Source organism: Phoxinus phoxinus (assembly GCF_949152265.1).
Source record: "Phoxinus phoxinus genome assembly, chromosome: 4".
NCBI lineage: Eukaryota > Metazoa > Chordata > Actinopteri > Cypriniformes > Leuciscidae > Phoxinus > Phoxinus phoxinus.
The window spans coordinates 36,553,743-36,570,051 of NC_136879.1; the positions used below are offsets into that span (position 1 = coordinate 36,553,743).

The 16,309-nt window shown below is 39.2% G+C and overlaps 1 long non-coding RNA gene across 1 annotated transcript in view; it reads right to left on the reverse strand.

Annotated features, from left to right (window-relative positions):
• The window catches only part of LOC306997002, a 162,807-nt gene that overhangs the window by 70,578 nt on the left and 75,920 nt on the right, over positions 1-16,309 (reverse strand). The window contains exon 2 of the long non-coding RNA XR_013797234.1: positions 3,047-3,209. This is a non-coding gene — a long non-coding RNA (uncharacterized lncRNA). The remainder of the gene's footprint in view (positions 1-3,046; positions 3,210-16,309) is intronic.

Below are 16,309 nucleotides of genomic sequence, written 5' to 3' on the forward strand. Positions count from 1 at the left end.
TGCGTTATGCCTGTCAAATAGTGTCCATTTCTTACTTTTGAACAGATTATGTTTTAAATGGGTATTTTATATTTAATAGGTACTCATTCCTGCCTATTTATATAATCAAGATTACTTTCACCATCAAATGACTGAAAACTTAATCGAATGAAAAAAAGGAATTGTGCTAAATAAGTAAAAAAAAATAGTTATTAATATTTCAAACCAAACATGATCATCTTGTGATGCCTAAATTCACTTAAGTGTCACACCACAGGCCAGAGACAAAATCCAAACAGTTAGCGGACGGTATTTTTGTTCCATTCAGTGATGTTTGATTCTTAAAAACATCGTTCTTTTAAGCGGGTAACCGCTCCTGATATGGTTTACAGAATCAAAATCGAAATTTAGTTTAGGGTTGATGACGCACAGCACCGAATGAGTCAATGAGCATGTCCAGATGGGTTATTAAACCAAATAATTGTTTGATTAAACCAATAGTTATTGACATCCATTCATGTGCATGCGAAGACGACAGACCGTAAACGCGAGTTCATGCAAATGAACGGCCAAAGCGCTTTTTCGATTTTAGTTGAAAGTGGTGTAGTGTAAATGGCCCCATAACTAGTCTACACTGCTAACAAAATAACATTAACATAACCAAACAAACAATAAACACTTAGAATAAACAGGCTAAGTTAATATGCAGGCGACGGAGGAGAAACTGCCGTCTCAGTGACTGATTTATTTATTACACAAAATACTTTTCGGGCATTTAACGGTTATCAGCGATACGAAAATAATTTGCATCAAAATTGTATTTCAAATTGTAAGTATCTTAGAACTTTCCATTTAATTTCATGTTCTTATGACATTTGGACCACACTATTTATGCACAGTTTTATTAGCATACATACCATTTCTATTTGCAATAATCTTTAAAAGCATTTTGATCAGCATCAGAATGAAAGACAACCAATAACCAAACCCACCTCGCCTTACAATTCCATTAAAATGGGTAACCATGCATGACCAATAAATAAATAGCCAAAGGGGAGAGTTTAATCTAATCTATATCTGATTTGCACCCATTCCTTGTTATTTTTCAATGAAATTTCAGCCGCTCAACATTGGAAAATGATTAAGGGTAATCGGCTCCACGTCATTCCAGCTTTTCTTAAATGGATGGAGCATCATTGATTTTATTTTATAGCTCTAATTCAATCTCAGGGCAACAATCACGCAGGAAACAATGTCTTAACACCTCGATTCTGCCACTGGAGACTTTTCCTCCATGATAGCCATCATAAGAGAAGCCGCAAAGCATGATGGGACAGCATCTGTTTCAATATACAAGCGCATCTCACCAAAGCTTATTACAGATTTTTCAAACGTGACCTAAGAACATCAAACCCATCAGTCAGTCCATAAGATCTGGGGAGTCAGGAAAGGCTGATCGCCCTGCGATTGATTTCTCTAATGGCCTGTGAAGCAGTTCCGCACCTCTTTTTCTTTTTAGCACATTTTTGACACTAATGTGAGCTGTCAGGCTCTGACGTGAGAATATCTGCTCCCATTGCAAGGCTGCAAGAGTAATATCTGCTCGGAATGAATAAATATGTCCTATCAACTCACAACACATGAATCACTTATAAGCTAGTTTTAAAGGAAAGTTCTGGATTTAGTATGTGATAAGCTAGAGTAGAAGGCACAATGTTGATTACCACTGAAAATCATTTTGACTCATTGCTTCTAGATTTCTGTTTTTAAATAAACACAGCACAGTAGAGCTGCACGATTCTGAATAAATTGAGAATCACGATTTTTCTGTTTAAAAATAGAGATCACGATTCTGAATTGACACACCAAATTTAAGCAAAATAACTTAAATTAATACTCTCTAAAAAAATGCTGGGTTGTTTCAACCCAATTATGGGTCAAATATGGACAAACTCAAACGTTGGGTTAAAAATGTAATTTAAAAATTTAACCCAATGGCTGGGTTTGTCCATATTTGACCCAAAATTGTGTTGAAACAACCCAGCATTTTTTAGAGAGTAGATGGTCTGACAAAATTGTTAACTGCTGCAGTCTAGTTAAAAAATATTGAATTAATTTGAGATTATTAAAAAAAAATAGTTTGAATGAATGATTCATTGACTTATTCATAAAGACTTTACTTGTTTCATTACTGTGAATCAGCGTTTTGAATGATTCAATGACAAATTCAGTCACATGACTGGTGTAACGATGTAATTGATAAAATTGTTATTTGACTTTATTTACAAAATATTCATATCCAATGCGCATTCATGCAACGTCTGCTCTCAAGTGCTGTGGTGCTCTTGCAAAGGCACATTTGATATTAATGTTTTGTAAATAAAGTGGTAAATTATGTTGGGGGTTTTTGTCACAAACATGCACTCGTGTAGCTTCATAAAATTGAGGTAAAACCACTGGGGTCACATGGGTTACTTTAATGGTGTCTTTAATATCTTGAAAGTGGTAGTTGCGTAGGCTGTATGGAGGGACGGAAAGCTCCAAGATTTCATCAAAAAGATCTTCATTTGTGTTCCGAAGATGAAAGATAGTCTTACTGGTTTTGGTACAACAGGAGGGCGAGTAATTAATAACATAATCTTTATCTACAGATAGTTATCTATTTTGTGATCCAATTGTTCTCTTTAGTCGTTTCTAGCTGACAAATAAATCTAGACTTTTCAAAAAATGGTCTGAATGATTCATTAACTTAGTCAGTGTGAATCAAAACTATTTTTTAAAATCCTTGTCAAGTAATAACACATGACTGGAAAGGTCATGGAAATGTGTTGGTCAAAAAGAGGAGGAATCCTGTTACAAAGACTACATCTGGAATTCTGATTCTTTCACACTATTCTAGCCAGCATATAATGTTATACAGTAATATTTCAATCTTGAGTCTCTACCTTTTAAACAGTACGTATTTTACTTCCATTTTATTGCATTACGGTAACCATGATCTGTGGACATTATAGGGGTCTCTGGAAATGTGAAATATATGATATTTACAGTATAGCAGCGGCCTTACATCAGTATCTTTTTGGAGGAGATAGGGAAAAGAAGGCAGTCTGTCATGTCACTTTGGGATTTGACTCCATTCATTCTCTTTTATCTCTTGGTGTGTGGCAGCCTGACAATGATATTTTGGGACCCAAGACACATCTCCAGATAATTGGTTCCAGGTCCAGCATCTGTGAGGAGAGAGAGCAATTTCACCACGAGTTGCCACATGATTGAGCTGAACTTCCAGAGAACAGTGAGTTACTACGGTTGAGAGACCTGCAGTTACCTGAAATAATTAGTAGTGCTTGCTATAAGGCAAGCCTTGCTATTGCTCAAATTTGGGGCTAAGATTTCTCAAAACCACTTACCCAAAGTATTATATTATGGCATGCAACTCATCTTACATTGTGTCTGCTTCTGTATACACGTGAATAATACTCATGAAAGCAGGTGTTTTAAGTCTGCTGGGCAATAAAGCAGGTAAAAACATCCATAAACATAATTTGAAGTAAGGCCCACAGCATATTTAGGCACCAAAACATCATAGATGCTTGAGGATTGCTATTTTGCCGTCAACCAGCAAGGAAGCACTCAAAAACCCTAGCAATCACCTAGCAACACCATGGTAACAATGTAACAACACTCTAGCAAACACAAATCAACACCATAGAAGCCACTCAGAACAAATTAGCAATTATCTAGCAACCAACCAACTAACAACACAATTAAAAAACCTGCCAGAAAAGGCCAGAACTAGCAACACCCTAATAGCCACCAAGCAACATCCTAGAACACACTCTAAACACTATCATCTACCTACCAACATCATAGACATTTTCTAGCAATTTTCTAGCAAACATCATAGAAACCACTCAGAACAGACAAGCAACCATCTAGCAACACCCTAACAACCACTTAGAAACACAATTTTAACTAGAGACATCATAGAAACCACAAAGAACACCGCAACGACTACAGTAATGGCATAGTGACAACCTAGCAACCACATAGCAACATCATGGAAACCACCCAAACTTACAGAGCTTCTGCCTACCAACACCCTAAAAATCACCCAGGAACATCGTAATAAACTCCTAACAAACCCCTAGAAACCACTAGTACCATAGTAATCAGCTACCATCCTGCAAAACCCAAACAAGCACTTAGCAACATGATAGTAACCACCTAGCAACACTCAAGAAACCTCCCAGAACACCCTATCATCCACCAAGCAACAACAAACCAACAGAGCACCCCAGCAAACATCTAATAACAGCATAGTAACCACCGAGCAATACCATAAATCCATCCACAATACCCATGTCAAACACACGAAAGGCAGTAAAAACTTAGCAACCACATAGTAACCCCTGGTAACCTCCTAGCAACATCATAGGAATAACATAACAACACCCCAGTAACCACATCATAGAAACCATCTAGCAACACCTTATAAATCACCCTGCAACACCATGATAACAGTCTAGCACCCTAGAATCCACTCAAAACTCCTAAGCAACCACCTAGCAACACCTTGGAAACCACTAAGCAACACTCTGGCAGCCAGCCATAACACCATAGCAACATAGCAGCAACTTTTGCATGGACAAGTACGACTTTATATCAGAAAGAGTAAAAATCAGCTATTTATGTTTGATATCACTTGGCTTTTTTGTGTTGACGATAAGTTGGTGAAAAAAAGTGACATTTGAAAGTGCTTTTAGAGCAAGAAAGGTTGATTTCAGAACCATAGTATCAAAAACGGACAGTGTTTGTGGACAATAGACCATGAAGGACTCAGCATGTCAACATATTGAGAACCACATAAACTACAACGGGTCTCTTTGGTGTTCAGGAAAAGGTTTCCATCAAGGAATCGCTGTTGCATCGGTCTTATCTGCCCTTTGAGCTGAAACCTACTGATGACCCCCTAAAGGACTCAGAGAACTTGATTCAAACATTAAAATTCTTTGTGATTGAATATGACCCACAGGCAGAATAGATCGATACAATATACACAGGCACAAATTGGCTTCAGCAGAGAGCAGCAGGTATGAGTGGCGACTCCTGAGAAAGTGATTGATGGACGCTTCAAACATGTCATCCCAGAGGATTTACTCAGCTTGATATATTTATGGGTCAAATAAATAGAGAGACCGATAATCCTCCTAATACTACAAATAGTATAGAGAACTATACAAATACAACATCTTTGGCATCCCCTTGTCTCTGACAGAAATAAAAAACCTTTTCACAGTCTACAATTTGCTTTTAGCACAAGCAAAACTGCACAGAAAGTGGCAGAGAAAGCCGTGTCGTGATGGGAAGTAAAGATGCTCCCATTGCTTGAACCAATGAGGGTCATTCTCGTGTTATGCAGCACATTTGAGCTTCCTCAAGAACCAATGAGGTTAATTCTTGTGTTACGCATCATGTTTGAGCTTCCTCAAGAACCAATGAGGTTAATTCTCGTGTTATGCAGCACGTTTGAGCTTCTGCAAGAACCAATGAGGTTTCTTCTCATGCGTCAAACAAGTATGGTTGAGCTTCTGTTTGTGTGTCTGATCAATGTTTATATGTGAATAAAAGCCTAAATTCAATCTGTCATATAAAGCAATCATATCAGATTTATGATAATCTGAAGTAGAACTAAATTCTCAATAATGTTGTAGCCATTTAACAATATTCTGAAAGACTCTTTTGCCTTGGACCATTAAGCAACCACCATAACAACCACTTGGCAGAAAAACATCAACATGAAAAACATCAACATGGCTACCACCTAGAAACACCATCAATAACATATCTATGCAAGACCTTAGCTTGTTGTTAAAGGGGTCATATAATGCCATTTTTGTACAAGCTAATATGATTATTTAGGGTCTAAATAAAAAGTTTGTAATATACTTTAATTTAAAATTCTCATTAGTATTGTAAGGAAACACAAATTTTACCTGGTCAAAAACTGCTCTGTTTTCAGCACGCCGTTTTAGTGCATATGTCTTTAAATGATAATGAGCTTTGCTCACCCCGCCCCTCTGTTCTGTGGGGCGTTTTTTACACAACACACGTGGAGTGTTGCCTTGACAACAGTTGAGGCTATATTTTGAAGAATGGCAGCGGGAGTCTCTGGGGATAACATAATAACTATAACGCATTGTTCAGTATAAACGTGGAATTATTAATTATATTGAGAACGTCAGAATACACTGAGTGGAGCGGGTGACCGGTTTAAGATGGCGGCCCCACGGCTCGACCGCGCTAATAGGCAGTAGCCGTCGATAGGGCGTCTATCTATATGATGTCTATGCGTATATCAACAATGACGCGCGGACTATGATTGACAGCTCGCTCACGAGCGAGGGCGGGTCTGTGTTAAAACGCTGCTGTCAATCAACAATCGTGGGAGGGGCGTCGATTTTGTGATGTCACCAAAATCGAACAGCTCAATTTGAGACAGGGTAAAACATATAAGGAGATAAAAAATAAAAAAAAACACTGGATGGATTTTTATCATTTTATGATGGTTGTGTGCAGGCACTGCCAACACACATTTCAGTGCAATCAACTTGTAAAAGTGCATGTATCATTATATGACCCCTTTAAGGTAACTTGGTAACACCAGCCACCAAGAGACACTGTAAAAACCAACCAGAACAACTTAGTAACACAGTAGTAATCGCTTAGAAACCGCACAAAAACAAAATGACACACAAAACATTTTTACAACGATTTAGAAATTCCTGGCATAAGTCTCTATCATTAAAAAGGCCACAAAAAAAGCAAAGTCTTTGGCAAACTAGTTTGCCAAAGTTCTTACTACGCTGTAGCCATTTATCAATATTCTGATATATTCTCAATATTCTGGCTCTTTTGCTTTGGAACAGTAAGCAACCATCCAAACACCATAATAACCATTTAACCACACCATATTAACCTCCTAAGCACTATATCAACAACATTTCAACACAACACAACACAACCCACTCTCTCTCCATAGGTTTCAACGGAGAAAAGTGAAGTCAATTAGAAGCACTCACTTCCTGATCGCCGGGCGAACTGCGCAGGCTCAAACTGAGCTTGACGACGTAGATGTGACGTGAGCAACCTGTCTGACAGCCAGGGGCGATTCCAGGATATTTTAAATGGGGGGGGGCACAGGGGGGACCAAGAACCAGTCAGGGGGGGCCAATCAGAAAATTCAACTGAAAATAAATACTGGTTTAGAAAATATTAAGCAAGATCACCAAAATATAGATGGTATTAGCCTACATTTTTCTTTTTTGCATGGATTAGGGGTTGTCAAACTTTTTGGAGCCAGGGACCCCTCCCTTCATATTTATAACAGTGACTGAGCCCAAAGTTAATGAGGGAGCGGGTACTGAAATATTTTTGCACAAATGGTCTTCACCCAGGGTCGTATACAGAGTTTTCTAAATAGCCTACTGAGGTCTGAAAAGTAATCTTACTAGGGGGGTTCGGGGGCATGCTCCCCCGAGGAATTTTTCTTTCTTGATCTACACATGTGTATTTCAAGGTGTTTTAAGGCAAAAACATTGGATAACTACAGCTTTCCAATTCCATACCGTCTTTGTTATTCCAATACTTATACACATTCGAGGTACACAAATATAGCCTAGCCTATATTTATACAATAATAATGGAAATATGTTTAATAGGTGATTGTGTTATTTAATTGCGCTTATATCCACTGTAATTAGCGGGAAAACACATACAGTATATCGGTGTTAAATAGAAATACATTGTAAAATGTTATCCAGGTCTCATCCTGGGCACAGTATGCTGACCTGTAGCTATATTTCCTTTCCCAAAGCTGAGCTTTGGATACTTTGCATACTGATTGTTTCTATTGTTCGTTTAAAACTTCTAGGCCTATATCTAAAATAGCTGTTTAGTTTAGCTATTTAAATCTTATCTCGCACTTTATGACTGTTAACTGCAGCGTCGTGCGGGAATTCACACTGGGCTTGTAGCTTCGATATTTCAAAATATATTTAGTGTGTAACTTACATACTTTCCTGCTGTTTTAAAAACGCGCAACTGTGCTTCCTCTTTGCGCGAGTCTCAAATCAAGCAGTGATTGACAATGGTGCGGTGGTGTCTCTTTCCTCCTGATTTACAAACGCGCAACTGTGATCACTTCTTCTTCGCGTTCGCGCTAGTCTCAAATCAAACAGTGATTGACAGCGCTCTGGTCCAATGGTGCGGTGGGCATTTTCAGGTTGGTTGACAGCAAATCTAACCCAATGAGATTGGAGGGGGGGCACCAGGGGGGGCCAATCATATTCCAGGGGGGGCCGGTGCCACCCCGTGCCCCCCCTCTAGACACGCCCCTGCTGACAGCTGTAAGTCTTCTAGTAGCTGTGCCGAGAGAAATCTGAATCATTCCCTTCCGAATCTTGCAGGGACGGACAGCGTCAGAATTAGCTGTCCATGAGCAGCAAGAGCAACTTTATCACTCTCTATTGGCTTCTCCCTTGACTTTATCGGACTTTATGCCTCCACGTCCATCCGATTGCTTGCGAGCTTCTCCGCCTGTCTATACGGTAATGTATCTTCTGTGCGACAGAGAGTCGAGTGGTTATGACGCAATCGTTAGCCTATTTTTACAAAAACTGCTTCTATGGGGCCATAAGATACAAGGTAATGGAGCCTTTTGTACATTGTCGTGTTTCTTTAGAAATAAATAATGGACAAATGGGGTCTTTAAACGCCTAAGATGTAAAGTAATTCGCTGTCACAGTGACGCCAAAATGAATGGGAGTCAATGGAATGCTAACAGCAGGTGGGGGTCCGCTAATCAGTGGCGGCGCCCGGGGAAGCTTCAGTTTCCGGCTGAGGGATTACCCCCTTGGATGCAACATATTTCAAGTAGTACATAATATCATACATTTATCAGAGAAACATGATATTATCAGAGAAACATGATATTCAACAAGAAAATTAGGTAAAAACTTCTTCTTCTTTTTTTTATCCCCCAATTTATATTTAATATATTGCCAATCTCAAATCAAAAGTCTGCTGCCATGGTGCACATCTAGGGATGGTTAAACATTAGAGACCATCCATTTCTTTGAGGTCCTTCAATATCTGTTATCAGACACTCAGCAAGCTCTATTTGAACTGCTCCCATTTTACTGTGAATGGACTTTCCATCTTTGCTTCCGGAATAGACTGACGGATGGCCAGTGACCTTCAGTGGAGGTCACAGGATGTGGCTTTCACATGTTTCCCTTTTCCTCTGAGACTGAAGATTCAGTGATATGCCAAAATGTCATCTTTGATACACAGATACACTTTATCTTTGGAGCATGTTCTATGGTAATACTTCACTTAAAAATGAAAAGAAAAAAAATATTTATATATATATATGCGTGCGTGCGTGTGTGTGTGTGTGTGTGTGTGTGTGTGTGTGTGTGTAACGTGGATCCTCAGTTCGTTGGCAAGAGCTCCAGCAACAATAGCACTGAATGAAGATGTGCTACACAGAGCGAGAAATTCCCCTTTCAACCCGTTAGTCATGGTAGCTGTTTAATTAACCGTTCCTCCTGCTGATCCCCTGCTCCCAACTTTATTACTGTGTGGATAAATGTATCCACTTAATGGTCAATTAATTCACACTTTCTCCTACAGGTCTGTCATAACACAGTGGATCATACGACCCTGTATGACTTGTTCAGGATGACAGTCATGACTCTCTTGCTCTGTTCAAGCAATTGTGAAGTATAAAGGGTGACTTGCATTGATAAATCAGAAATGTAAGGTGCATCCCAATCCCATCCCAAAAGTGTGGGATGTTGAACACTTCATGCACTCAACGGTCACAGCTTCCCTTATGTAGTGGAGGAGGGGCTATTAGACTCTGATGTTGAATGACAAAATGTACCACCTTATACAATTCATACACTACACGGTTGTATATATGAGCATCATTTAAGACAACTTTAGACTTATCTCTTTCAGAAAGGGACAGTGTGCATTTATAAATATTCATAAATGTAAACAGGTTTATTGAAACAATCAAAAGATCAATGCAAAACAATGTCTCCCTTTCGGTGACTGTCAACAACTCGCACCCACTTTCTGTTTAACCCTTAAAGACCTACAGCGCCGGCGGCTAAAAATAACTATTGTTCTTAAATGTTTAATTACTTTCGAACCACTAATCCAATCTATATGCTTTAAAAAGTCATGTAAAGAGGAGATTCGCGGCTTTTATGTGGTATTGGGTTAATCGCATTTGGACATTCAGAGGCTCCGTAGTGAATGTGATTGCGTCATCAGGTTTTGATCAGCATTGATTCGTCAAAGAAACCCATGTGGTTTGTTTCTCTGAGCCAAACAGGAATGATTGTTGATGCTAGTACCACCCTCATGCCCAGATTGGTTCATAGATAGATATATACAGTATGTCACTTTTGCTTCAGTGTTCCATGACAATGTTTTCTATTTATTTTACTTCCTGAACTTTTTTGGACACATCTACATTGTCAGTAAATTGAAAAAACAACAACACCAGCTTTACACTGAAAATCGCCTAATATTGTTGTGATAAATGGCTATAACTTGCTTAGGGATTGTTGTAGTCAAAATTGTATCTGGATATCTAGAATATCCAAGTAAAACTTTCTAAAGGAAAAAATCCAAACTTCAGGAGGAGTTGAGTACAAAAAAATCACAAAAAATGTGCTACCGTTTTTCTTAAATCTGGTAAATTCATCCATTCCAAGAAAAAAATTATGTAAAATTGGAAATTTAAATGAGCTAGATGGAAACTTTAAGTTCTCCTGTTTAAAATGATATATGGAACTTGATGCTGACTGCTATAATGGGTTAGAAAAACTAAATAAAAAACAGGCGCGTCAGGTGCTCCAAAAATGTTCTAGGTCTTTAAGGGTTAACTCAGGAGTGTGTGTAAATAAGTCTACTAGAACAAACTTCCTAACGGTATTTATACTTAATGAACACTCGACTCCAGTGTACCTGCGTTGATCTAACAAAAACACTGTCAATGTGTGTGAGAGTTTGTGTGTCAATGTGTGAATATACACTCAATCAGTCACAATGGTGACAAATGAATGTTGTTAACCCTAGAGTGCAGGCTTGGTGCGCCTTGGGGCTCATTATACCCACACTTCCTTTGGCTGTGATTTTGCCAAATGGATCCTTACAGACAACACAAAAGTTTCCATTATTTTCGGCCATCAATGGCTATTTCTTCACAACTGATCTGACTGACCTGCCCTTCTTTGAAACCGCTTCAGTTCCTTGAAAAAAAAAAGTTTTTTTCCCCCTCACACATCTCTCTTTTCCACTGTCTAGGCATTCTCTAAAATTATTAAAAAGAGTTGTAGGCAAGGGGATTGTTGTAACACGTTTTAAAGATGTGTTACAACCCACCCCACCACTGTAAACCAGTGTTTAGCTAGCAATATTAGCATAATGGTTTGAAATTAGCAGGTTAGAAATGCATTATATTTTAACTGAGAAACTGCAGTTTAATCTAATATAAATTAAATGATTTTATGTGCAAGTTTCCTCACAAAAAATATAGTTTTGGTCAAAAACGGAAATCCGCATGTGCCTATTTGCAGCCTTGACAACTATTCATATCTAAGAGACAGTGAGTAAAAACTGAAATGATCACAGGACTCTTATCCCTGATTGGTGGAATCGGTGTTACAACTCGCCCCATGTTACAACTATACCCCTACGCGACGCCGTTTTGTTTTGGGGGTTTGGGGGTACCTGTCAGAATGGCCGTTTCTTTCAGTTTTCCCCTTGTTTGTCCTAAAACGCTGTGTTCGTGTTTATCCAGTTTGAAATGTTGAGACTAAACATGGAGGTTTTTCAAATTTTCCATTGCTGTGTTCTCTCCGTGTTTACGATTCTTTGCAGCCTTTGAATTCTTACACCCGGGAACAATACAAGTGGACACCATTATGACTAAAAGTTTGCTATTTCCTACTAAATTAAGGTGGTGCATAAATTATGTCAAAACCTTTACTGTCGGCAGTTTCACTGTAAATTAATTTTGGTTTTCGCTGTATTTTTACTGTATTCTCTACAGTTTCCTACTGTATAAGCTGTGTACAGTATGTGAACTGTAGATTTCCAATGCATTCTGGGAAAATGAGCAACGGCTCTGTGACAGACTCCTCATCGTGAAGATGAAAGCCCAATAGAGTATGATAGGTTAACTTTCATTTTCAACTCTTAAATCGCTTTATAGGTTACAAGGTTACATTTTAGTTAGTAAGTTTTAGTTAGTAATTTCCAAATCAAGCTGAGCTAACTGGCCTTTTCCTCCTACAGTGTCGCTGGCAGACCGTAAAGATGAAAGTCCTAGGAGTCACTGTATATGTTAAAACACATGTATAAACATTTCTTAATTTTATTACGTATTATTCTGTAATTTGCTCAATTTCCCAGTAAAGCTGTGCTTACTATTTGATCATACTATACCCATGGCATCCTAAAACAGAACTTCAGGTTCAAGGGGCACTGAAAACTTTTTTGTGCTTCTAGTCTCTCTCTCCCTCTCTCTCCCGCATACAGATAGTCTCGAGGAATAGATTTAGTTCTCCAATAATGAGTCTTCAAAATGCATTCTGCAGCTGAGTGGGGATCTGCGCGAGGCAGTCGAGCTAAAACTCTGAGGTGTCTGTTTGAAGGCTTACAGAGAAGAGCCCGAAGAGATTTTATCTGAGGTGAAGCTGGGTGTTCTTCCTGTCTTGACACCTCACGGCAGAGCAGAAACTGGATTTCTGTATATGGGTGCTCAACACAAAAACTAGCACTCATGCTAGAAATAAAAACCCAGCCAAGATAAGCTAAACATTTGTAAGTAATTGGGGTCACAATAAAAACAAAGGATGCGTTGCATTGACAACGAGATGATGTAAATGTGACAAAATCACATGGACCTGTTGACACCCAATGGTCAAGCAGGCAGGAACCACTTGTGCTTTTAGGGGACACACATTACTTTTTCACAATGCGCTTAACCCCGGGTTATCGTCTGCGATTTCTTGGTCTGCGATATCTTAACCCTGCATTTAACCCCGGGTAAAGGAACGTTTCACACTTGTAATTTAACAGGGGCTTAGCACCGGGGTTATGAAGCCCTGCTCTGGACCAGGGTTAGCACTGGTTTTGCCGTGGCAAACTTAGTGTGAAACAATACGGTGTTAGAATGTTAATGGTAGAATGCTAGAAAACAATGCTTAGGAACCAATATATTTGTGTGCCATATATTCACGCGCTCTGGGCTGTAACGGAAACACTGCCCTGTATAAGAACAGTCGTTTCTGCGTTTGACAGGAAAAATGTCAAACGTCAATGGAAAACGCGACAATTGGAGTGAAGAAGAGACTGTTTCATTCTTACCTTATAGTTCAAAAAGTTAATAAAAAAAAAAAACGTTATATTACAGTCAGCAATGTGTAATATGAGGACGTGCAATGCTAAAGCCTTAATGTAAACATTTTTACGTTACGTGCTGCGTTTGTCCAGTCAGTGACAATAGCACCCCGAATATGCAAATATAACATTACGTGCTGCGTTTGTCCAGTCAGTGACAATAGCACCCCGAATATGCAAATAAGGACATTACCCCAAGGTTAATTGGGTTAATGTCCTTATTTGCATATCCGGGGTAGATTGACCCAGGGTTAACTATCACAAGTGTAAAAAGCGCTATTATGGCTTTTTACACTGTGCTTAACCCTGTTTTATCATCATTCCAAACCCTGCATTTAACCCGGTTTATCATCATTCCAAACCCTGCATTTAACCTCAGATTATCATCATTCTAAACCCCGCTTTAACCCTGGATTAGCATAATTCCAAACACTGCTTTTAACCCCGGGTTATCATAATTCCAAACTCTGTTTTTAACCCTGGATTATCATCATTCCAAACCCTGCTTTTAATCCCAAAATTATCATAATTACAATCCATGCTTTTAACCCCAGATTATCATCATTCCAAACCCTGCTTTTAATCCCAGAATTAGCATAATTACAATCCATGCTTTTAACCCCAGATTATCATCATTCCAAACCTTGCTTTTAACCCCGGATTATCATCTTTCCAAACCCTACTTTTAACCCCAGATTATCATCATTCCAAACCTTGCTTTTAACCCTGGATTATCATCATTCCAAACCCTGCTTTTAACCCTGGATTATCATAATTTTAAACCCTGCTTTTAACCCCTGGTAAAATGTTTCACACTTGTAAATGAGAAGCCGGGTTAGCTGAGCTTTTTACCCGAGGTTATAAAACCCTGCTTTAGAGCCAACCAGTACAATGTGAAACAACTGTTTTGGCGCATTCACACTGCATGCCGAAGCGGCGGAGCAGCACATAGCAGGAACAGGGCAGAAGGGATCGTTTCGCCGCCGACTCTATTTTTGCTGCACTGGTCATGCCGAATTAAAAACACAGTGCATTGTTCTTGGTTAAAATACGCCTGGGTGACAAATTTCACCATAAAATCATATAAGTGAGGTGTGTTTCCCAGTTTGTTTTGATAAAATACCGAAAAACACAGTATTGCCAGGAGTTTTTTACACAAACATCAAAACCCTGCTTAAATTATTAAAACTAGAAGTATATATTAACTTTAAGACTACGGAGGGATTTACATCAAGATGTGCATACATTTTTGGTTGCCCAGCACTCTGTAAAGTCTCCTCCAGCACATCCCAAAGACTTTCAATGAATTTAAAGTCTGGACTCAGAGCTGCCAATGCATTTGTGAAAACGATTCTTCAAGCTCCCTCCCAACCATTCTTTCACAGTTTGAGCCTGATGAATCTTGACATTGTCATCCTGGAATATGGTCATGATGTGTCTTCCTACATGGTTGTTTAAGAAATGAAAAGCTCCACACTCCATCAATTAGGGTTAGAAGAACTGTTGCCAAACATAAAACATGCTAGAAACATAATAATGCAATAAAGATCCAATCATGTGTACAGCAATCACGTCGCAGTGTACATCATGTTGCATATAGTATGTGTGGGAGAGGAACAAAATTACATAAAATCAGACACGGTTGCACCAAATGGGACATCAGAAGACTACAACGGCCAGTCCAGACTGCTGAGAGGATCATTCATGTCCTCCCCCCTACCAAACCTCCAAGTACTTTACACATCCAGAGTGAGAAAAGGGGCTAGGAAAATCACTTTAGATCCCACACACCCAGCCCACTTTCTCTTTGAACTGTTGCCTTCTGGCCGGCGCTACAGAGCACCGAGCACCAGAACAGTCAGGCATTACACCAGCTTTCCCCCTCAGGCTATATTACACCTGAACAATACACAATACATCTCAGGATTGCACATCTGTAAATAACATCTCAAATCTGTAAATAGCCTACAGTATCTGTACATTCACAATTCTGTCTATATATATATATATATTCTGCAGTGGATGCTCCTGTCACCAAGACAAATTCCTTGTGTGTGTAAACACATTTGGCAATAAAGCTCTTTCTGATTCTGATCACATATGCTGCCCATCATAAATCAAGGCACATGACACAGTGGTCGGAGAACATCTGAAAAAAGGTGACACAATGGACGATCCTTGTCTGTATTTGCAGTACATTCTAACTCTGTATACGTACAGCCTCTGCATGTCCAGTGTGAACCAGGCGTGAGAATGTTACAGATAGATGCTTCACAACAGACAGTCAATTGCGGTAATTACTCCGTGTGTATTTATTGTAAAGACAGTAATTACTCCGTGTGTATTTAAGGCTACGTTTACACGTGGACGGCTTTTTTCATAAACGGACATTTCACCCCTCTCCGTTTTCAAAAATAACATCGTGCACACCTGTCAGTTTTCAGAAAAGTGTTCGTTACACGAACCCGTGGCGTGTATATGCCGTCTGCCAAACCTGTAAGTGGCAGTGTGACGAGAAGCTCAAGCCCACGTTAGCAAATCAGAATCCCGAAAAAAGTCTCATACTGTGACGTTGGCTGCCTAAAACTCAGTTTTTCTCAGTTTACATGCAAACGTGCAAACAAAGTTTTCCAAAATCTCCTTCCTGGCCGGAGTTTTTAGAAAGAATCGCTTTCAGAGGCGAATTCTCCATTTGCGTGTAAACGAAGGGCACAAACGAAGGGAAATGTCTCCATTTTTCAAAATAACCATGGCCTAAGCCCTTGTTCCTGCTACAGAATGTGTGATTTTGGCAATACATCACTACACATCTCACTGTACAACATGGATCTAATAAACTTCGACA